The following is a 6,304-nucleotide window of genomic DNA, read 5'->3' as shown; positions in this document are numbered from 1 at the left end:
AGGTCTGGAACCATGACTGGTAGTTCGGGGATGAAGGTACAAATCCAACCTAAAAGAGATTGAACCTGCCCTAATAATAGGCATCTACTTTATTCTTATCGTATTCATGTGCGCTTTCTGACTAACATGCAATCAATAGGTTAACCCTAAACAGTTTATCTATGTTGGTTGACTATTAATGCACAAATAAAACTATTATTGGCGATCACTTGAATTATAATCAAATTAACCCTAAACAAGATTATCAATTATCTTATTAAGCGTGATTACAAGTACAAATTCCCTTTAAACATGCATAAAAGGTGTGATCAAGCAATAACAATAAAAAATATCAAGCAACATAATAATAATCATCATAACAATCATAATTATAATAAATTATAACAATTATAAAAATAATCATGTTAAATCATAATAATAGCAAGATCCTAGGCATGATACTAACAAGATTAATAACAAACCCTAGCATGTAACTAAACAATAAAAATCAAAGCTTCAACCCTAAAATGATACTAACATGAATATTAATATTAGGAAAGAATACAAAAGGCATCATACTTTTAATCATACTTGATGTCAAAGTTATCCTAGACATGATACTAAGAAGATCAAAACGCCCTAACATAACATTAGGAATCATAATAACAACCTAAGCATGATTTCTACATCATAATAACAATGTAAACAATTAAAGCACTTACTTGGATGCCTCGTACCTCTTTCTAATAACAAAATACACGCGTTAGGAACTTCAAGAAAAATAATAAAACAATACAATTAAATTAAATAATTGAAATAGAGATTTGGGAACAAACCCTCAGAAATTAAAACCTTTCACGTCTAGGGCGAAGGCAACTTCGAACTACGCTAGGTGTTTCTAAATCTCGTGAATGCGAAATTTTGTATAAAGGGTGGTTTAGAAAAGAGAGAGAAAGAAAGCTTTAGCTTCGAGAGAGAAGAGAATTAGAGAATAGGTGATATTTGAGAATATTTGATGTTTGAAAACGGAGTTTTTAGGAGGTTATTTACAGAGAAAATCAGCCAAAAAGATAGAAAAATGAACCAGCAGAGTTCTGACGTGAAAAAACGAAGTTAGCGCCAGACGCTGACATTAGCGCCAGGCGCTAACCATATTATTAACGCGTTTTCTAAAATCAGATAAAATTTAACCGTATAGGAGGATAAAATCGTATTTTCCTCAAAAACACTCTTTTATTCTGATTAAAATTCCAAAAAGTCAACAAAAGTCAATTTATCAATGCTAATTGAATTAGGAATGAAAAGAACCTTCTAGAATAATCTAGAAGACTAAAACCATTCATAATTGCATTAGGAATGATAAATCCATATTAGGCCCTCCTCTAGATCATTGGGCCGCATATAAGGCTCAAACCGGGCCCAGTTTAGTAATTTGGCCATAACTTCCTCAATATTCATCGGAATTGGGCTTATAATATATCGTTGGAAAGCTCTTTTCAACCTCATCCAACTACACTATTATTGGACCCATATCATGGACCAACCAAATTGGATTGTCTGTTTTCTTAAAATAAGTTTTCAAAAACAGAGAGAAGAGAAAAGAAATTAAAACTATCCGCAACACTAGACTTTCCACACTTTCACTTCATTCGATTATGATTCAACGTGAAAGGTACTCATCACCGGGTTTGGTTTTAGGGAGACACAAATGGGTGTCTACAGTTACCCTACTGAATTTTACATGAATTATTGTTTTGCAATCAACATAATTTTGCGCAAATCTCTGTTTATTCTTACAGAAGAACTGAAAAAAATAGTAAAAAAAAAATACAAAGTTTCAAGTTTGTATCTTTTCTTGATGTTAAAATTAGTGATTCGTTTAGTTTTTATGATCTGGGATAGTTTAATCATTCTTTGTCAAATTGCAACAAACACCCATTAGAATGCGCATAAATTAGAGATGAGAAGGTAATTATCTTTTATTGATCTTGTCTATCCTTCTCTTTTTTCAGTCGCTTGATGCTTACTTATTAGAATGCTTGTCTCGGTCATTTTAGGAAATGGAAGTTGTTGTTGTTGATGGTAATGTTACAGAGACTGGTCATATAATTGTCACCACCATTGGTGGTAATATGGGATTGCCTTATATACATTGTAGTAATTATATTGTAAAATATGTGCTCTTATTTAAATTATGCCCTTGTGTTTTCAGATAGTGAGTTACATGGTTGAACGTATTGTCGGACAATGATCCTTTGGAGTAGTGTTTCGGGTAAACTTGGCAATAACTGGTTTAAAGCTTTCATCTTTTGTTTGCAAAAGCAAATAAGCAACATTATTTTAGACTTGAAGCCACCCTGTATAACATTACTAATTTACTAATGTTGGGATGTCTAGGCAAGGTGCTTGGAATCGGGTGAAATTGTGGCTATAAAGAAAGTCCTTCGGGATGAGATACATCGATCTGCAAACAATGCGCCTTTTAGGTCATCCAAATGTTACCTCTTTGAAGCATTGTTTCTTTTCCACAACTGAGAAGGATGAGCTCTATTTTAACCTGGTGCTTGAGTTTTTCCCTGATACTGTTCACCGTGTCATCAGACACTACAACAAGATCAATCAGAGAATTCCATTAATATATGTAAAGCTAAGCTGTACACATATTAGCCTATTAGGTACCTAAAGTGTTTCTAACTATAGCTTTTACTGACACCAGTTCTGTCGAGCATTATCTTACCTTCATGGGACTATTGGAGTATGCCATAGAGACATTAAGCCTCAAAACCTATTGGTAATGGTCTTTTAAAGTTTTTCCCATTTGAGTATTTTTAGAATTAACTTGCTATACAAAATCAATTTTTTCTATTGTTATCCCCATATCATCTTTTATTTTTCTATTGTTATTCTCATACCATCTTTTATTTATTCAGGTCAACCCACATACACACCAATTAAAGATTTGCGACTTTGGAAGTGCTAAAGTCTTGGATCGTCCTCTTGTTCCTGTTCTAACTTTGTGTGTTCGCTTCAGTGTTGTTGATACTATCTTCTCTATGTTGGCTAAGACCATATTTTTAATTCTAATGGCAGGTGAAAGGAGAGCCAAATATATCTTATATATGCTCTACATACTATAATGCACCAGAACTGATATATGGAGCAACTGAGTACACAACATCAATTGACATTTGGTCTGTTGGCTGTGTTCTTACTAAACTGCTGCTTGGAGAAGATTACACTTCAAAGGCCCAACTCATCATCTAATTTTAATCAAGTTAAAGATTCTGGAACCAGTTCTTCTGTATGATTTTCTTTAACTTGATCTATTTTAATCAAATTTTGTTCTGCTTAAATATTGTTAATATAATTCTGTTATTGTTCTTTGATGATTTCTCTCAATTGAATTCTGCATTTCCAATTTTCTAGGTTGGTTATACCTTCGAAATGACTTATAAATGGCTAATTTAAAGAAAGAAGGGAATGGGTGTTTGATTATTAGTTAATTCAACTTGCATAATGTAGAAATGTTGAATATTTGCTTGTTGTATGTTTTGATATTCTGCTTAGTATCAGAATCTCAGTGATGTTCTTTGATTATCTCTTGTTAATACGATAATTTTCATGCCCTCCCTGTTCAATTGGTTATGATGATTTATCAATGGGGAGTGAAGAGAAAGAAGTAGGTGGGTGTTTAATCTGTTTATTAAATTGGTGGTGAGAGGGAGCGAGTAGAGTGAGAATTTGACCAAGCAAAAGATAAGTTTAATCATTTTATAAATTTCAATCATTTTTTATAATGTTTAATCAATCTCAAATGCCATCTCTCTATGTCGGATAAGCTTTCTGGAAGAATATCATACTATTGAAGCTTGTGAAAAGCTTTGCGACATTACTCACTCTTATCTTGGTCCTAATGGTATCCCTCTGTTTTTTAAACTGATTTATGATAGAGTTTTTGTTTATTTGCTAAAATTTGATGTTTTTGCTGTTTTATTGACTCTTTTTCCGATTATTTTAACTTTGTATATGAACAGATTAATAGGGAAGATGGAGAACTTGAATTGAAACTGAAGTGATAAGTAAAGTGACATTTTCTGCTCTTTAGGACCTTTTAAACAGCAGCATCAAGCGAGTTTCACGCTCCTCCAAGACCTTTAGTTTCCGGTATCTTTCTTGTTTATGTTTAATCCATTTCACATGTTTAGTTTGGTGAATTTAAATTTTGGGTTTTGTTTATTTATTTATGCAATTAGATTGAAATCATGTTTATGAATGGGTATTGTTGGATTTCCGTTTAGAGTAGCTTAAAAATTGAAGTAAGTTGGGTAATCAAAAAATGTAGTATCAAATTGAAAAATAAGCTATAGGTTCTTGCTATGGTATCTCTCTGAGGTAATCTTGCAATTCTTGCTATGAATTATTGTTTTATTTTTGAGCATATGATGGTGTTGATGAACATAGTTATGTTGCTGGAAAATTCTATGGGATATTGTTTAATTGCTGAAATTGCTTGATTGCTGATCTAAATTCTTTTCGTTATTTTACTTTGATTTCCTGCATTTTGGTCCGATCTGTTTTTTGTCTCCAATTTAAATTTTATTATTATTTCCATTGATTGATTTCTTAGGGTTTGGCTTCCAATTTTTTTCATCAATGAAAAATGAGATATTAGTTCTTGGTGATTTTTAAATTATGTGTGTGAAATGAGATTAATTAAGGATTTGTGAGAGACATATAAGAATTAATCAGTGGAATTCAAGAAAAAAAAAATTATTAAAAATATTTGGAATAGGAAGTAAAAGAGATTTCTTCATTCCTATTCCCAAAGGCATCTCAGGAAAGTAACTACTCTTAAACAAGATGTTGTTTACTATCTGGGTGGAATATGGGTCAATCTTAAAAGATTCTTCAAGGCTCTCTTCCATTTTGATTGTGCAGATTGGCTCGGTGGCAAATCCCCACATGTCATCTTCATCATTATCATGGTTTATTTCTAGAAGTGATTGGTCATTTATAGCTATTTTGAGAGGAGAAGCATGTGTAGTCATAGGAAGGCCTTGATAGTTCAGCCTAATCATTTGATGAAGTGAGGATGGTATTGCACCAAGCTCATTTATCCAAGGATGTCCAAGTAGAAGGTTGAATGTGGGTTTAATATCCATGACATGGAATTCAACCATCTTTTGAATTGGGCTTGTGGTGACTGGTAGCTTAACAATTCCATACATCGATCTCCTTGAGTTGTCATAGGCCCTAATGTTTTGTGTTGTTGAATGAAAATATTTTTTTGGATTAAGGCCTAGATATTTTGTTGTTCGTAGTGGGAACACATTTACAGCTGACCCATTTTCTACTAAAGTGAGAGGGATATTGTACCCTTTGCACCCCACAGTTAAGTATAATACATTGTTGTGGGTAGTGTCTTTGGAAGGGAAATCATCATTAGTGAAAAAGATTGATTTGTCTGATTTCTCACTAGTAAGCAAGCTAACGAGATCCTGGGGGGTAGTGTATGTACTTACAGACAAAGCTATTAGAGCATTCATAAGAGAATTCCTATGTTCTTTAGAAGTACTTAGGATTCCCAAATGCTAACATTCGCCTTGGATTGGCGAAGTTGTTTGGCCAATGGTTCTTCCACCTCGAGTGGAGATGGTATTGGGTTTTGTACTTGACCTTGAGTTTGATTTTGTGTGGTCGAAGATCCATTTGGTGGTGCTTGGTAAACTCGCTCAGAACGAGTTAGATGATCTATTTCGTTTGAGTCAGTTGTAGGACTCGTGAACCAACTTTCTTCTATAGGCTTTGAATGTGCCTCCATTTCAAGATGTTCCATAAGTTGTGCTTGATGCCATTATTCATCCAAGGAGAGATTTGATAAGTCTTGTGACTTCCCCAAGAAATGATTCCAATCAAGCGCTCCATTTGTCTCATTTTGGAGACAAGATGGAGGTGGGACGACGGCATACTTAGAGACATATAAGTCTTGAAAGTCGTCGTCCCATTATCCACACTTTTCATTAGTTGGCCCTATGAGTGTTGTGGTTAGAGGTTCCCTATAGGTGTGATATAGTCCAAAGTGGATTGAACGCATCATTTCCCATATGGTCCTCATCAATGTGAAATACCCCTAGTGGGGATACATTGTTGTTAGGTTTAGCCGTGGGAATTCTCCCATCGTCTACTAGATCCTATACTTTGTGTTTTAAGACATAGCAGCATTCGGTATCACGCCCAATGCCCCTATGATAAGCACAATAAGCACTACCATCCCTTTGAGCGTACCTTTTTTCTGGTAGAATAGGTGGTGTTGGCCTTGTTGATG

This window comes from Chenopodium album, chromosome 6 (genome assembly GCF_948465745.1).
Source record: "Chenopodium album chromosome 6, dcCheAlbu1.1, whole genome shotgun sequence".
Classification (NCBI taxonomy): Eukaryota; Viridiplantae; Streptophyta; class Magnoliopsida; order Caryophyllales; family Amaranthaceae; genus Chenopodium; species Chenopodium album.
Note: the sequence above shows the minus strand (reverse complement) of the source record.